This window comes from Gopherus evgoodei, chromosome 1 (assembly GCF_007399415.2).
Source record: "Gopherus evgoodei ecotype Sinaloan lineage chromosome 1, rGopEvg1_v1.p, whole genome shotgun sequence".
Classification (NCBI taxonomy): Eukaryota; Metazoa; Chordata; order Testudines; family Testudinidae; genus Gopherus; species Gopherus evgoodei.
Window position 1 is genome coordinate 26416899 of NC_044322.1, and position 17248 is coordinate 26434146.

Consider the following 17248-nt stretch of genomic DNA (forward strand, 5'->3'; position numbering starts at 1 on the left):
GTGTTATTTTTCCAATTACAGCCACGATGATCTAAAAATTCACGAAGAGTCGGGTGTCTCAAGGCTTAACCTACTCTCTCTTTGGCTGGGGGAGGAGGTTGTTGTGAGGAACACCTTCTCTACCGGACTTGGACCTGCACGTTGCATGCCAGGGGCTCAGGGAACCAGGAGAGAGACTAGAGCCATCACCATGAAAACACAACCAATTAACACAAATTAAGAGGGAGGGGGAGAGTGTTCTGAGAAAAGCCACCGCAGCCGATCAGTTTATCCGGAGCCCTGATGAGTTCTGCTGCCACCTGGGAAGAGAAGGCGCAACAAGATGCGGGGCCAGCGAACACTTTGCAGAAGCCAGCCGCCAGCAAAATAAACCTATTACATGTAAATTCAAATTCAGAGGCAAAGAGGAGGAGGAGGGAGGGGAGGAAGCAGCCCTGCGCGCTCAGGAGCGAGGAAGCCAACCCCATCCCCGCTGAGCTGCAGAGTGCAGTAGATTTTTAAACCCCCCTTCCCCAGGCAAAAGGAGCCTTACACCCAGGGACATGCTAAATGACCCTCTTCAGCAAGAGGCAGTGAGGAGGCGCTGGGGGGCGGGGGTGAGAGACACACACACACACACACACGCACGCTCTCCTACACTCCGCTCGCCGGGAGGACCCAGCCAGTCAGAGGCGGAGAGCGAGGGGGAAGAGCGAACACATTGGAGGAGAAATTGCAGCACAGCAAAACACCAGCCAGAGGAGGTGCTTCCCCGCTCTCCCAATATAACCACCCCGAGCGCAGGGGCAAGCAGAGACGGCCAAGTGCTGGGCTGGGGAGGCAAAAGGCTTGGCAAGGATGCCCCTACCTGGCTCGCTTCTCCAGCCCTGAGCGCCGCGGAGGCAGGGCGACCCGGAGGGCTCCCTCTGGATTGTTGGCCAGGAACTCCGCGATTCGCTGCGCCCTGCGGGCTGAGCGCCACGAGGGGCGGCTGCTACCTTGGAGGGAGCAGGGACTGCACGGAGGATGGGAGACTGAGAGCCGGGGGCAGAGAGAGGTTCTTCCCCAGCAGCGGTAAGTGGCCAACACCGTCGTTCTAGCCAGCCCCCGAGTCCCCCTGATTCGACTTCTGAGTGCGTCCAAGTTATTGGTTTTCCTCGCCCTCGGTGCTTCTCCGCCTGCAGGTGGAAACCACCGCTCTGTTACTGCGCGAATGTTGCCGGGTTGCGATGGTTTGGGGCGGGGCGAAGCGAATTAAAATGATCCGAATCCATTCCGAACAAAAAAAGTTGGAGCAGGCATAATCATGGTCTGCAGCCTGCCTGCCTTTCACCCCCCAATCGTTCAGCTGCACGGCAAACTAGTGCTGAGGCTTAATTGTTTTGAAGAGAGATCTCAGACGGACGGAGCCAGTAAATATTCTAGAAGCAGCCTACCTGTGCCCATTTCTGCTGTTGGGGAGGTTTTATAGTTGAGGATGAAAGAGAGGATAACCCAGTGTGTTGATCTGACAGTTTATTGTCCCACTGAATATCAGCAGCATGTTGATTGGTGGGGAAGTTCAGAATGATACTTGGCTTGGAGATAAACAATACTCTCTAAATCAGGTAGGTGCTGTGCCTGAAACCTGTTCCAACGATTGTCAGCCTTAAAAAACAAACAAAAAAGAGGGAATTACATAAAAATGCACCGAATCTTTCTATGTTGTTAAAGGCGGTGGATAAAACGATCTTGTGGAACGTTCATGGGCAGATGAAAATGAACTGAGAATTATTCTTGTAACATGCAGCAGGGTATTGTGTTTCTAAGATTTTTATCTCAGAAAGAATCAGCATCCATTAAGTCTGTTAAACTTACTCAGAGTTTCACTTTTATTCCTTCTGGTCACAGAAACTGCCTGAAAACCTATTCTGACATGATTTAATGTGGTCATGTAAAAGCAAAGTTGTCCAGTCTTTGCAAACTTTCAGAAATTTGTCATAACTTTCTTAGTTATGTTTGTTTACTTTTTCTTTTTTTGAAATTACCACTGAATAGCTTCCATAGTTAGTTGATTAAAAATATTAAAATAAATAAGGACCTAATCTCAAGCCCTTTTCAATTCACTGGAGTCTCCTCATTGACTTCAATAGACTTTGGAGAGGACCTTGAGGGAGCATCTCTACAAATAAATTCTCTGTTCACTGAGTCCCAAAAGCTGAGGTGAACTCCATACAATTAAAAATATGGGTGACATTTTAAAATTAATGATGATGCATGCAATTAATTATTGCTGAATTATAGTAGAACTCAACCAGAAGTACTTATGACAATCCATATTAATGCTAAATGAGTTCATCATTATTATTATTACAGTGAATACCAAAGGAATTAGCAATAATTAGTCTATTTTACCAAAATATCTCTAGGAATTTGTAAATACCTCATACACATTTTTTACTAGTTTTTTACCCTTAGCATGGCATTCATCTGAAAACAAGTGAACAAACTTTCAGTGTCTATTCTGCATCTAGAAAGGAACTTGTTTACTAACATTGAATGAAGCACCTAATGCGAAGGACAGAAGACTGACAATGATCAGAGGGTACTCAGAGAAAAATGATTTCATGCACAAATGCTGTTTGCCAGTTTAGGTTTAACAAAGTAGACAAATTAAGAAATGGTAGTGAAGAGGGCAAGATATTAGAAGTCTACAGTAAAAGAAAGGAGAAGGAGTAGAATCAGGAAGAAAGAATAAGGAATGGAAACAATTTTAAAAGAAACCTAAAGCTCTTCAAGTAAAATCAGAGAAAATCCATTAATCAACAACATTCAGTTCTGTCATTCCTTATAGCACAAATGCCCTTGCAAAGACTCAACAGAGCTAAGATACAGGTGGGAAGATAGCTACAGATGAGCCGGAGAACCAGAATGAACAGTTTGGTCTTGTTGTTTATTATAAGGAACTTGAAGGTCACCTTTTGTTGCCTGGGTAAAATTTCCTGGAGGGAGATGCTAATGTGGCTTGATAAATAAGAGCAGATGCAGTAAGAATATTAGAAATGTGGAGAATCAGGCTGGCCAAATGGTATCCCAGAACTTGCTAGGAAATTTGCTAGAATGTTGCTGAGAAAGTAGGATGGCTGTTGGTGAAGGTAGCCCAATATTTAAGATAAGATAATAGGAACAATAAGAGAATCAGCTGCTAGAAAGATGAGAAGCATCACTGAGGGAAAAGAATAGGGCTACGTAACTTTAAGAAATGTGCAACTTGGTAGAAGTCAGCAAAGATTCGCTAAAGGAAAGTAATGAGTGGCAAATTTGCTTGAGTTCTCTGAATAAGTTGCTGACATGGTAGTCTATTGGGGAATCAGTGGGTATGGTTTATGTGGATTTCAGAAAATGTCTAGTTTTGTACTCCAGGAAATATTGATCTGCAGAGTAAATTTTGGTAGTATTGGAAAGGGTTCAAATTTACTTGGATGGGGGGCTTTCAATAAAGGGGTAAAGAACTCTTGGGTGAAGTTGGAGGTGAAAAGCATGGTGCTGTATGTGACAATATATGGTCCACTTTTCTTTTTCCATATATGAAAGATGATCTATCAGATGGGCAAATATGCTAGCAATATGGAAAAATGAGGTGGGAGTCTAGTCCAGTTGAACAGAATCAACAAATGGAAAGAAACTTGGGTAGGTTAGTCATTGAAGCAGTTATTATAAGAGGCTAATACAAGGCAGGGTAACAAAGTATGTATTAGCAATACTCTCTGTGAGCCAGCATTGAGGCAACTGAGATGATTGTATTTGGTGACTTTGCTAAAATGGTTCTTCTGGATATTGTCTTTCTGTATCCAGCCTGAAACATAGATTTTGATTCCTCTGAATGCACTGCATAATTTTCCACTGTTGTTCTACTCTCTCCATATGCTCCTGCTAACAGCTTGCATGTTATACTTTCTGTCAGTTTCAGAACAGCTTAGATCATTTCAGCTATTTCTTAGAGTTAACAAACACAACAGTACACTGAAAGCTGCCAGGCTGGCCATTCTGAGGTCCTTTATTCCTGAGAACGAATGTCCAGTAGGACACTTGACTGCTAGTGCTATGCTGATGAGAATTTCAGACTTGATGTTTTTCTTCTGCACATCACTTCTATGATGCTTTATTAGGAGCTGCTCCAATGTGTACTATCAACTTCTCAGCACTTTACAACAGGAAAAGAGTTCAGCTGGGAATGGTGGCGTCCCTACAGTTTTATTTTCTGAACATGTGTGATCAATAACTCTAGGTTAGAGGCCGGTACATTTTAGAATATTTTAGAGCTCCATAAGGTAGAATTTTTTTTTTATTTTGTTGTATGTTTTGAAAAAATTCAAAACCTATAAAAAGATCTTAGAATAATGGTTCTATGCCTTGAGAGGGGTTCTTGCTTAAATGAAAATAAATAAGTGACTGTTTGTTTTATAAGGACTTTCTTGGAGGATTTATGGAATTATCCAAAAAGTAGGAATACTAATCAAGGAAGTGAATTCTGTTCACACCCGGCTTCCTAGAGGGATTTCAGGATGACTTCTCTGTTTTTTCTACAGGTGAGGAATCAAAGCATTAGTAGTACTGACTGGATATAAAATAAAGGAGTAGAGTATTATTAAAACCCTGACTGTGCTCTGAATTATCACCCATGCTGTATCTGATGGTCTTGACCATCTTTAGGCAAAACTTAATCCTGCACTGTGATACAAATGGGCTGAGCCTGTGTGACGCCCCACTGTAGTTGTTTGGCAGCAGTCTGCCTGCACAGATCATGAAGCAGAAATGAGGCCCAGTTCATGCATTCATATTCATTACTCTTCATCATTATGGTCACTCCCTTATGTCCAGGGCTGCCCAGAGGGGGGGAAGTGGGGCAATTTGCCCCGGGCTCCACAGGGGCCTCGCAAGCCCTGGCCCGGCGGTGGTCTGGACCTTCGGTAGCATTTCGGCAGTAGGGGACCTTTCAGTGCTGCTGAAGATGCAGAGCAACTGAAGGGCCTCCCGCTGGTGAAATGACGCCGAAGACCCAGATTGCCGCCGGGTGAGTACATGCATCGCAGCTCCCCCACTTTGCCCCAGCCCCCCTGAATCCTCTGGGAGGCCCTGTTTGTGTCTGCCTCAGGATCACCTTTCTAAACTTCAGTCTAGAAAAAATGCTAACTCATCTCCTCTCCCATAGCTGGAAACATATAGTGTTTCTCAGAAAGATTTACTGATGTTCTTCCCTTTTTCCCAGGATCCAATATAGAGTATCCCTTTTAATTTAATGATTGTCTTCTGTGAAATTATAGTCACCCTTAAGCCATCAGCCTCATCTCTTCTGTTTCCCCTATTTGTTTCTGTTTCTTAGATTAGGAGGCAGTAAGAAATGACCAACAAGAACATGATGATAAAACAAAATGTAACAAAACTTAACGACACATGTTTGAAAATTTATTTCTTAATTTTGTTTGTAGCATTTATCACATTGCATTCGTTAACATAGTAATAATAGGGACAAGAGACCTATATAAATTACATATATAAACAGAAGGTGGCATAAAAACTAAAAACACAACTCCCATGAGTGTTCCCTACAAACAGTGAAGAAAATGCTAACGAAGATAATAATATAGTGATCATAGTTAAAATTGTAGCATCTGCCAAAAGTTCCCCCACAGATTTTCACTGTAATTAGAATAGGAAAACTGTAGTATCTGACAGCAAATGTTGCCTTTTTATCAGCCATTGCTGTACTTGGTATTTGCATAGCTCTCTTTATAGCTGATTTGTGGCCAGATTTTCAAAGAAAAATGGAAGCTGAGCACTTTTGAAAATCTGGCCACTTGTTTAGGCGCCAAAGCGGGAACAGAACTCCTCTGAAAATCTGGGCATATCCTTGACAAGCTCTTTACAAATATGAACAAATTCATCTTCACAATTTTTACCTCTCAGGCTTTATTGCCCTCATTTTTTACAGACATAAACTCATTTTTAAGAAAATCCCCATTTCAAATTAACAACCAAAATTAGAATAAACCAGACAAAATAAAACATAAAGGAAACAGACTCAAAACTAAGACAATCAACCAATTTAATGAGCCTTTCTAAATCCGGTCACCTAGACGTGTAAAAGAGGACTTTCATTAAGTTCACACGCTCAGCTCAGAAACCAGATGGATAGGAATCCAGCAAATCCTGTGGAATCGCGAGATGTTGTATTTTCTACAGTCTTATTTTTTCAGTAATATTCCTTGAAAATGGATATATGAGGATGGATAATAATTATGTTAACATCCCAAGATGCTTTCTTGACTGAGGGGCTAACTATTATCTGGTTTTGTAAAAGTCAACTTGCACTTTGACTTTTGTAAGGCAGCCATTATCCGCACTCAATCACTGCAGAACGTAACCAGTCATCTAACAGCTATATCATCTGACTAGTATTTTTTTGCAGTATACACCTAGAATTTTAAGGAACAAAACGGGATGAAAATGATCCAAATGTCTATGCATTTCTCATATCTTGGTATAACATTCTTCAGCTGTATTGAACCAGCAGTCATCCAGCTTTATCATGTCTGCATTACTCTGATGTAAGATATATTTACTTAGCCTTTTTTTGCTTTCTTCCCAATTTTGTTTGTGGATAAAACAAAAGAAATTATTGTAATACAATGAAAGGGGATATTTCCAAACTGGCTGGAACCAGAAAGTACTGAAAATTTCATGAATGATTCTATTCTCATGGGAATTCTGGTATACCTGGAACAAGGAAATTTGATTGTATTTCAGACAAGCATTTGAACTTTTGGATGATTAGCTAGATTAATCTTCCAGTCTTTTTTTGAAATTCTGCACACACTCCTTTTTATTCCACAGAAAGCAGTAAATCTTTTGCCACCGTCTGGAATCTGCATAGTTGACTTTCTGAGTCAAATTCAAAAGCTGTAGTAAACAGGGCCTCTTATTCTGCAGGTGCAAATTGACAAGTGGAAATAATTCCATGTGCAATTTTGAACCTGTAGTTTAAGTCACATTGATGTCTGAGTCACTGATTGCATCTGTAAAGTAGGGTACTGATTATCTCTGCGCCCTAAACTGTGGATACAAAAGTTTACCCACAAATTATTTATAACTGTGTTTGCATCCAGAAAAATGGTGGCATCAGGTTAAAATTTTGGCCCCTAACTCTAAATCTCTTCGAGTAGAACTGAAATAAGTTATTTGTACCACTGGCAAAACTGACTGTTTAATTTTGATTAATTGAAAAGTGTGTTATAGCAACAAATGCACTGTATTTTAGCCTGCTCACTTTATTGGAGCTGAGCAGAACTATCAATTTCTGCTTCTAGTGCTCGCATGCAAAATGTGACATTTTCATAAGGATTCAGAGAGCAATTTTTCTTGTTATGGTAAAACAAAAAAACATTTTTATGAAAGGAGAAAATGCACAGATTTCACAAAAACAATTCTCATCCAAGATTAGATTTTCCTTTTGTGGAAAAAGAGATATAAGAACAAAGGTGCTTTACTTATTCAGACCCACAAAACTGTACAATTCTCTGGAAAATTTTCTTATAAAGTATCTAACAATGTGGGGGGGGGTATAGCTAAAGAAGCAGTGAACATTAGATGTTAGGATATAGGGCTCTAGAGGTTTAACTTACAGTGCGGTACATAGAATGCAGTTCCGATTGCTGCATGGAGGAGTTTTTACAAGTTTCTCTCAAATTCAATTTTTAACTTTGAACATCTTATCATTTTCCCCCCATTATTCCTCATCTCCTACAGACCTTATATATATGAGAGAGAAGAGCTGTATCCCATAGCTGTGCATCATAACCATGAACCTATTTCTTAAAGTTCCCCTCTCCCCTGATCATGTTACCATTACACCTCTGGCATTTAGGGCAGTGATGAAGCTCCTCCACTCCTATCAAGTCTTTCAGTGGTTCCCCAGCTGTGCCCCAGGTTTTTCAGCTTGGCTTCCACAGCTCTTCACCATGTTGTTTTAGGGCAGCCTTGTTTTCACGTGTCTTCAGGGGCCCGTCTTAATTCTTTACTGGTGATGGAATCGGTTTCCATCCGAAGTACATGACCAAACCATCTCCAGCATCTCCTGGTAATTATGGTGCTCATATCTTTTTGGCTGTACTGTGTGAATAGGTTTTGGTTTGAAATTGTTCTGGTAAAAGATATGGAGGACTTTTATGAGGCAGAATGTATGGAATGAAGACAGTCTGGCTATGTCATACTTTCTCATTCCCCAGCATTCTGCCCTATAAAGTCTTTTTGAAAGTATGCAGTTCTGATAAATCTTGAGTTTGGTTTTGGTGTTGTTACGCCATGTAAAGTTACTAAAATCCACTGTGTTTGGCTGAATTAACACTGATATCACAAAGCCACTGCCCAATAATTAACAGTTCAAAAGTACCCTGCGATCATATTTGCTTAGGTTTTATTTTCCACAATGTGGTGGTCAGCTTTATGAAATCTCACATGGAACAAATCTTATAAAAAATAAATGTGTACGTCAGAGAAGCTTTTTTGTGTGTGATTCTATCAAAAGACAATTTTTCCTTGTGATCCATCAAAAATTCTGGTGTGGGGTTTGTGACATTTCAACGTCTGAGGTGAGGCAAGCACTTGATTTTCCCCCCACCCTCCCAGCCTCATGGCTCACAATATGTTCAGAATGTCCCACTGCAGTGTAATGTATGCACTACTGCATATTATTGCTTACATAAAACTCAGCTCAGGGAAACTGGGAATAAGACTCATGGCTATTCTGATGTCCTAACATCCCTTTGCTGCTTGCAAATGCCTGTGTAGGATTTCTCTTTTTCTCTACTTGGTGACTTAGGTTGGACTTTCTATCTGTTCTTTGATCAAGGAAACCAGCCTCTAGCAAGCCCTATTAAATTGTAAAAGGCATAATGAGGAAAAAGTGTAACCATTAGCTATAAGTTAGTGGATGTAACCACGTCACCTTTGATAAGCTGGAAAAAGGTCTTTACTCCACTTAATAATTCCAGCGGGAGGCAGCTACACCTATACCAGGATTCTTAAGCAATCAGGTTTAATTCATGCATGTTCCTGTTGTGCTTAATTTGTCAAGTTGGCATATTGGGTGAATTTAATTATTGTAAATGCACTAAGTTGGATTCTTTCTTCTCGGTGCTCCTTGTGGATAAGATTAGTGCTTATTAGCAATGAGTACAAAATAGCGCAGTTCTCTGGCTCTGCGTAAGGTAAATGTGTTGAACACTATCCCTAACACTGTATAACTTTTAGAATTGGGAAATGTCCCGCATTTAATCAAGGATAACTGGAACTATTTTTAAAAACATAGAACAGGAAAAGACACTTGTTTAAATTATTGTCAGGAATTGCCACTAGAAGTAATTAGAAACATGGGGTATGTGACACTGCACCCTAATCATGAATTTATTATTCAACTAAGAATTGCATTGTGACAAAATCCTTGTCTCATTTGCAGTCTGTGTTCAATCCAAGTGAGGATGTTTCTAGCCAATTGGCAGCTGTGCACTCAGTAAGTCACCTGGAAGGCAACGTTTACATGAAATACATCAGTGTACTTCCTCTGATAGTACATATCCAAGATACCCAAACATAAAAAAAATCTGCCAATGGCCTGTTGCTCGGAACAGGGGCATCAGTACATCTGAAGATATGATGTGTTTGAAGTGGAGACACCTTGTTGCTAGAAGAAAGGGGTACCAGCAGAACCAGTTATGCTCTATCAGGCTAACTAAGTGAAAGGTTGTTGTAAAGAGGGTGACCTGTGGTGGCGATGGTCAATATTGTGTGGTAACTACCTGCAAGAGACATCTTTATGGTCAGTTGGAGTGTAAGATCACAAAGATATATACATCAATTGGCCATATGGCAATTTCCCGTTTCTGAAAATAAGATAGTTATCTCTGATCCAGAGTATCAAGATCTAACCATATAAATCCTACCAACATTTCTTGTGTGTGTGTGTATATATACCCCACTAGATTTAAAACTAAAACGGCTAATGAAACGAAAACTTGATAAAACTGATAACAAAATTGATGAGGCAGAACAATCCCTTGCCAGGTTAATGTGTGGAAGTAATAACATATTAGTTATACCTCCCTGGATGGAAATTGGGTTAAAAGTATGAATTGTCTAAAATATTGTAGTTGACATTATTTTAATTGTGTTGTGTAGCATATATTGTAAAATCAGAGGTTTGGAGAAAGGATATTAAGTTGTCCCTGAAAAGTCTCATGAGGAGGCCCAACATCAACCTAGAGTAGTTATTACAAACACTCTTCCTCCACCACCACATACTTGGACAGTCCCAGAAGAGAGAGCAAATCATTGTGTCCATGAGACCTGCAGTTTCTATAGATGTGTATCAAGAACCAGAACACCTCTGTGCAGGGCTGCCAGAACTCGGGGGAGCAAGGGGGACACCCTTCCCACTTTTTAACATGGGTATAGTAGCCTCAGGAAGGTGCGTCAGGAGATCCACTTTCTGGTGGGGGAGGTGATCAGCTCCCCCGCCGCAAAGCGCAGCCCCTGCCAATGAGGTCAGCCTCTTCCCGGTGGTAGTGGGGGGGATAGGTAGGCCTTAGCCCCCTCCTTCTCCATGGGGGGGTGGGGACGCAGGCCAGGTGCTGCTCATGGGCACTCCAGGCCCACTGCCCAGGGCAGGTGGACAGTCTGGGGCTCCCCATAGCAGCCTAGGCTCACTGGAAAGCTCTTACCATGACCTGGCTCTGGCTTCTGGGATAGCCAGGGGGCAGGGCCTCAGGGTGAAGAAGAGGAGGAGCGGGGCGGGGCCATGGTTCCAGCACCTGTGGCCCCCAACTTCTACACCGATTCCAGTGAGCCTGCCCTTACACCATCATTAGGCCTCATTCAGTCACTGCCTGCCAAATGCCTGAAACCTCCTTATGGTGACTTTTTAACAATCACCTCATCAAGTGGGGACTTGTAGCCTATAGGTATTTGCTAGATGAGGCAATAAGCATACAAGCCTCAAGTTCTGTAAGACAATAGCTTAGCTAAACTAATTAAAGTGTGAGGCCCCAAAGCGTTGGCATGAGTAGCTAACCAAGAATAACCCTAGAGCTAGCAAACAGGAGCAGCTAACAGGGGAGTTTTACGGTGGATTTTAGAGCGGGAATGTGAGTGCTAGATATACCTGATTAACATTCTCTGAACTTGTGGCAATAAACACCCTCTCAGAAACAAACAAAGAAATCCAAAACAACCGAAAAGATGGAGTCAGAAGAATGCAGGTGGAATTCCAGCAGAAGAGTGGGGACTGTCCAGTTTACTGTACTGAATGCAGTATGTACAATCCTGCCTTGTGCTCTGGTGATTGTGCATTCAGTGAAAGGAGCTCATGGCCCTCAGAAATGGAATACGGGCTTTGGAGATCAGGGTGGCTCAGCTGGAGGAACTAAGGGAGACAGAGGTATGTAGATGAGACTTTCTGGGACACAGTCCCACACCCAGTCTGACAGCCTCTGTGCTATTGAGGAGAATGAAAGTCTTGGGGAAGGAGAAAATTACAGTAGAGTGAAGAGAAACAATCCCATAGCTGGGACCCTCCTTCCAGATGATGTCATGGTATCCTCTCGCACTGAGGATACCTCTCCCGGGGGAAGGGAATCTTAATGATTAGAAAGAGAAAAGTAATAGCAATGGAGGATTTTATTATTGGAAATATAGTCATCACAAACCCAGCTGGGAGAACCGCATCGTGAATAGCCTATCGGCTGCAAAGGTTGTGTATCTCTTGAGACATTCAGATGTGCTTTTGTGCAGTGTTGGGGAGGAGCTGGTGGTTGTGGTACATGTAGGTACCAGTGACACAGGGAAAGGAAGGAGAGAGATCATAGAGGCCAAAAATAGGCTTCTGAGTAAGAGATTGAAGTCAAGGACCTTCATGGTAGCGTTTTCTGAAATGCTTCCAGTTCCACACGCAGGGTGAGTTAGACAGGTAGAACTGCAGGGTCTCAATGTGTGGATTATATGAAGGTATAGGGAGGAGGGATTTAAGTTTATTAGGAACTGGGAAACATTTTGGGAAAGGAAGAGCCTATACAGGAAGTTTTAAAAACGAGGGGGGGGGGAAGCTGACTGTTGCAGAGGAGCACATGGTTCCGAATGAGACATCCCTTAGGGTACAATCTATTAACGGGGATTCTCTATATCCTAGCAGGGAGAAGAGGATGGAAGTTGATAAAGTACAGGTAGGAACTGAAGAGAAATGGTCAAATGAAAAAATGATTCATTCAATTACATAATGGCAGACAGCTTTAAAGTGATAAATTGTATAAGTGCTTGTATGCAAATGCTAGAATTCTAAATACTAAGATGAGTGAACCTGAGTGTCTGGTATTAAATGAGGATATTGATATAATAGGCATCACAGAAACTTGATGGAACATTGATAATCAATAGGATATGTTGATACAAAATTTATAAGAATGGCAGATAGTTAATGCTGGTGGGAGACTGGCACTATAAATGAAAGAAAGCATAGAGTCTAATAGAGTAAAAATCTTGAATGAATGAAACTGTACCATAGAATCTCTATGGACAGAAATTCCATGCTTGAATAATAAGAACAGAGCAGTAGGAATATACTACTGTGTACCTGACCAGGATGTTGACAGTGATTATGAAATGCTCTAGAAAATTAGAGAGATGATAAAAATAGAAAACTCAGTAATAATGGGGGAGATTCTTGACACCATAAATGACTGCTTCCTGGAGCAGCTAATCCTCGAACACACGTAGTGAAAGGCAATTCTTGATTTAGTCCTAAATAGAGCACAGGATCTGGTTTAAGAGGGGAATATAGCTGAACTGCTTCATAGTAGCAACCATAATATATATAAATTTTAACAAGCTGGTGGAAGTAAACCACCAAAGAAGCCTACCACAGTAGTATTTAACTTCAGAAAAGGGAACAACAAAAAAATGAGGAGGCTAGTTAAACAGAAATTAAAGATATAGTCCCAAAAGTGAAATGCCTGCAAGCTGCATGGCAACTTTTTAAAAACATGTACCCCAAATTAAAAAAAAGCACACATAGTCAGAGGACCAAAAAAGTGCCACCATGGCTAAGCATCAAAAGTCAAAGAAGTGTTTAGAGGCAAAAAGACATCCTTTAAAACTTGGAAGTTCAATCCTTCTGTGGAAAATAGAAAGGAGCATAAACTCAGGCAAGTCACGTGGAAAAGAATAAGGCAGGCCAAAAGAAGAATTTGAAGAGCAACTAGCCAAAGACTCAAAAATAACAGATTTAAAAAAAAAAAATCAGAAGCTGGAAGACTGTCAAACAATCAGTGGGGTCACTGGACAATCATGGTGCTCAGGAGGAAGATAAGGCCATTGCAGAGAAGCTAAAGGAATTATTTTCATCAGTCTCCTCTGCAGAGAATGTGAGGGAGGTTCTGAAACCTTTACCATTCTTTGTAGGGGACAAATCTAAGGCACTGTCTCGGACTGGAGTGTCTGAGGTTTTGGAACAAAGGGATAAATTAAACAATCATAAATCACCATGACCAGTTAATATTCACCCAAGAGTTCTGAAGGAACTTCAATAAGAAATTGCAGAACTACTAACTGTGGTGTGCAACTTATAATTTAAAAATGATGGTCAGAGGATAGCTAATGTGACACCAATTTTTTTAAAAAGTCTCCCAAGGAAATCCTGGCAATTACAGCCCAACAAGCCTAATTTCTGTAGCTGGCAAACTAGTTGAAACTGTAGTAAAGAACAGAATTATCACACGTAGATTAACACAATTTGTTGGGGAGGAGTCAACATGGTTTTTGTAAAGGGAAATCATGCCTCACCAATGTACTAGAATTCTTTGAGGTGGTCAAAAACGTGGACAAGGATGATCCAGTGGATATAATGTACTTAGAGTTTCAGAAAGCCTTTGACAAGGTCCCTCACCAAAGGCTCTTTAGCAAACTAAACAGCCATCGGATAAGAAGGAAGGTCCTGTTACAGATCAGTAACTGGTTAGAAGACAGGAAACAAAGGGTAGGAATAAATGGTCAGTTTTCAGAATGGAGAGAGATAAAAAGTGGTACCCTGCAGGGATCTCTGCTGGGACAAGTCCTATTCAACATAATCATAAATGATCCGGAAAAAGAGGTAACAGTGAGGTGGCAATATTTGCAGACAATATCAAATTTCTGAAGATAGTTAGGCAAAGCAGACTGCGAAGAGCTACAAAGGAATCTCACAAAACTGGGTGACTGGGCAACAAAATGGCAGATGATGTTGAATGTTGATAAATGCAAAGTAATGCACATTGGAAAACATAACCCCAACTATACTTACAAAATGATAGGATCAAAATTAGCTGTTGCCACTCAAAAAAGAGATCTTGGAGTCATGTGATAGTTACCTAAAAACATCTGCTCAGTGTGCTGCAGCAACAGTCAAAAATTTCACACAGAATGTGCAAAGGGATTATAAAAAGACAGAGAAAATATTATATTGCCACTGTATAAATCCATGGTATGCCACATCTTGAATATTGCGTGCATTTCTGGTCACTCCATCTCAAAAAAGAGATATTAGAATTGGAAAAGGTACAGAGAAGGGCAACCAAAAATAATTAAGGGTATGGAGCAGCTTTCATCTGAGGAGAGATTAAGAAGATAGGGACTATTCAGCTTGGAAAAGAGATGGCTAAGGGGATATATGATGAAGTATAAAACCATATATGGTGTGGAGAAAGTGAATAAGGAAGTGTTATTTGCTGCTTCTTGATTTCTGTGAAAGAGTAGTTACCCTATGAAATTAATGGGTAGCTGTTTTAAAACAAACAAAAGGAAGTATTCCTTCACACAACATACAGTCAACCTATGGAACTCGTTGCCAGGGTATGTTGTGAAGGTCAAAATTATAACAGGATTCAAAAGAGAATTAGATAAATTCATGAAGGACAGATCCATCAATATCTGTTAGCCAAGATGCTCAGGGATGCAACCTCTGTGTGTCCCTAGTCTTCAGTTGCCAGAAGCTGGGAGTGGATGACGGGGGATGGATCATTTGATGATTTCCTTTTCTGGTCAATCCCTCTGAGGCACCTGGCATTGGCCCCTGTCAGAAGACAGGATACTGGACTGGATGGACCATTAGTCTGACCCAGTATAGCCATTCTTTTGTTCTTATCATAAGATATCACAGGCTAGAATGCTAGTTAGTAATGACTAAACTGTTGGGAGGTAATCACTACATGCTACTTTATACCTGCTTGGGATATTTTTAGTTAAGGACATCAGAAAATGTATTTCTTCTATTTCTAGCATTATTTTGATCAGACAACTAAGGAAAAGGGGGCAAACCTTACTGAATATGTATTAGGCATAGTGATATCAGTGTAACACATTATAAAGTTGTATCCCATCCTGTGTGCTTTGGGAGAGAGATTTAGCTCTTTGTTCATTGCATTATTGCCTTAACTTATACTAATGCCTGACCTAGCAAATACCTATTGGTTACACTCTCTAAGGTACTTAGGTGGTCCCCATCACTGTTGTATCTGAGCTTCTCACCATCTTTCAAGTATTTATCATTAATCTTATTTATCCTGTGAGGTAGGGCAGTGCTATTATGGCCATTTTACAGATGTGGAACTGCAATACAGACTGACTAAGTAACATGCCCAAGGTAATGCAAGAAGTTTGTGGAGAAGTAGGGAATTGAACCTTGGTCTCCCAAGGCCTAACTTAGTGCCCTAAAAACTGGGCCTTTCTTCTTCTCTCACCTGAAATAGCATTATGCTCATCATCATCATCATCATCATCATGTTCCCATTATGCCTCTGGCATTTAAGGCCTCAACAAAGTTCCTCCACTTCTGTCTGTTTCTGGCAAGTTTTTCAGTGGCTCCCCAGCTGTGCCCCAGGTGTTTCAGCTCAGCTTCCACAGCTCTTCACCACATTGGTTTCAGGCAGCCTCATTTTTGCTTGCCTTCAGGTATCGATCTTATTTCTACTCTGGGGATGGAATCAGTTTCTATCTGAAGCACATGGCCAGTCCATCTCCATTGCCTCCTGGCGATGATGGTGCTCAGATTCTCTTGGCTGCACTGTGTCAATAGACCTTGGTTTGAGATTGTTCTGGACCAAAAGATATGGAGAATTTTTCTGAGGCAGGTTGTATGGAATGAAGACAGTTTGGACATGTCATACTTTCTCATTCTCCAGCATTCTGCACTATAAAGTAATGTTGAAAGCTTCGCGCTAAGCGGGATCTAGTGTCTGAAAGAGGTATAATCAGACACCCAGAAGAGATCAGATGATGAGTGAGGATAGTATACCAAAAGGACCATTGTCATACAAATGGACTTCAGAAAACATGTTGCATAGTTAAAATATCAGTATACTTTTTCCCCCTTGTATTTCATTTTGAATCATAACTGATTAGTTACTGAGACAAAGATTACTTGCCTCATTATCAGTCAACTCCTATCTGAGTCACTCATTGATGTCCACAATTTGCTGTTTGTGACTTCACAACGCAACCCTTGGAGGGTACAAAACAGTGTTTTGAGACATCAGAGAATGATTCAGGTAGAAGGAGGAGAAGGATGTTTACGCAAAATACTTGTTAATCAACAACAACAGGAAAGAAATGTGAAGGGAACAAAACAGGTTCATTTAGCTGAATTTTGATAATTCTGTATACTTTCTGAAAAATAATTACAAAACAAGCAATCTTCCATGGAACACACAAAACTAATTGCCTCGGAGAAGTGCTCTTTTTAAATACAGATTACGCAAAAATATATAGATATTGTATTTTAGGACCCAATTGCATGAGTACATGGATTTCCCTTTGAAATCAATAGGAGTTTTGTACATAAGAGCTCCAACAAGTCTGGAGTCTAAAGAGTTGCTTACAACAAAGGGTTACCTGTTTAAAAAAGGTTCTCTTAGAAGCATCTTACAGACAGTGAATGCTCCAAAGATTCCTTCTTTGTCAGTTACTAAAATTTTAGGCGTTAGGGCATTTGATGAAATAGAAAATATAATTCATGTGTGGGAATGTGGGTGCAGATTTGCTTCTGGATTTTATCCAACTTTGGTGGGAACAAAAAAAAAGTGGATTTTCTTGTGTAGAAGCACTATCTCTAAAGGAGGATCAGGAGGTAATCTGCACAGGCAATAAGAATGCATCTATCTCAGTAGGTCATTTTTCTGATGCCATATAAATTGCTTACAAATGTCTAATCTAC

The 17248-nt window shown here is 40.8% G+C and overlaps 1 protein-coding gene across 3 annotated transcripts in view; it reads left to right on the forward strand.

Annotated features, from left to right (window-relative positions):
* The first annotated feature begins 476 nt into the window (after positions 1-476).
* Positions 477-17248, forward strand: part of CNTN5 (contactin 5) — a 1021024-nt gene continuing 1004252 nt past the window's right edge. For all 3 annotated transcript variants that reach the window (XM_030560071.1, XM_030560062.1, XM_030560093.1), the window contains exon 1: positions 477-1053. The gene's annotated coding sequence lies outside the window, so the exon portion shown is untranslated. The remainder of the gene's footprint in view (positions 1054-17248) is intronic.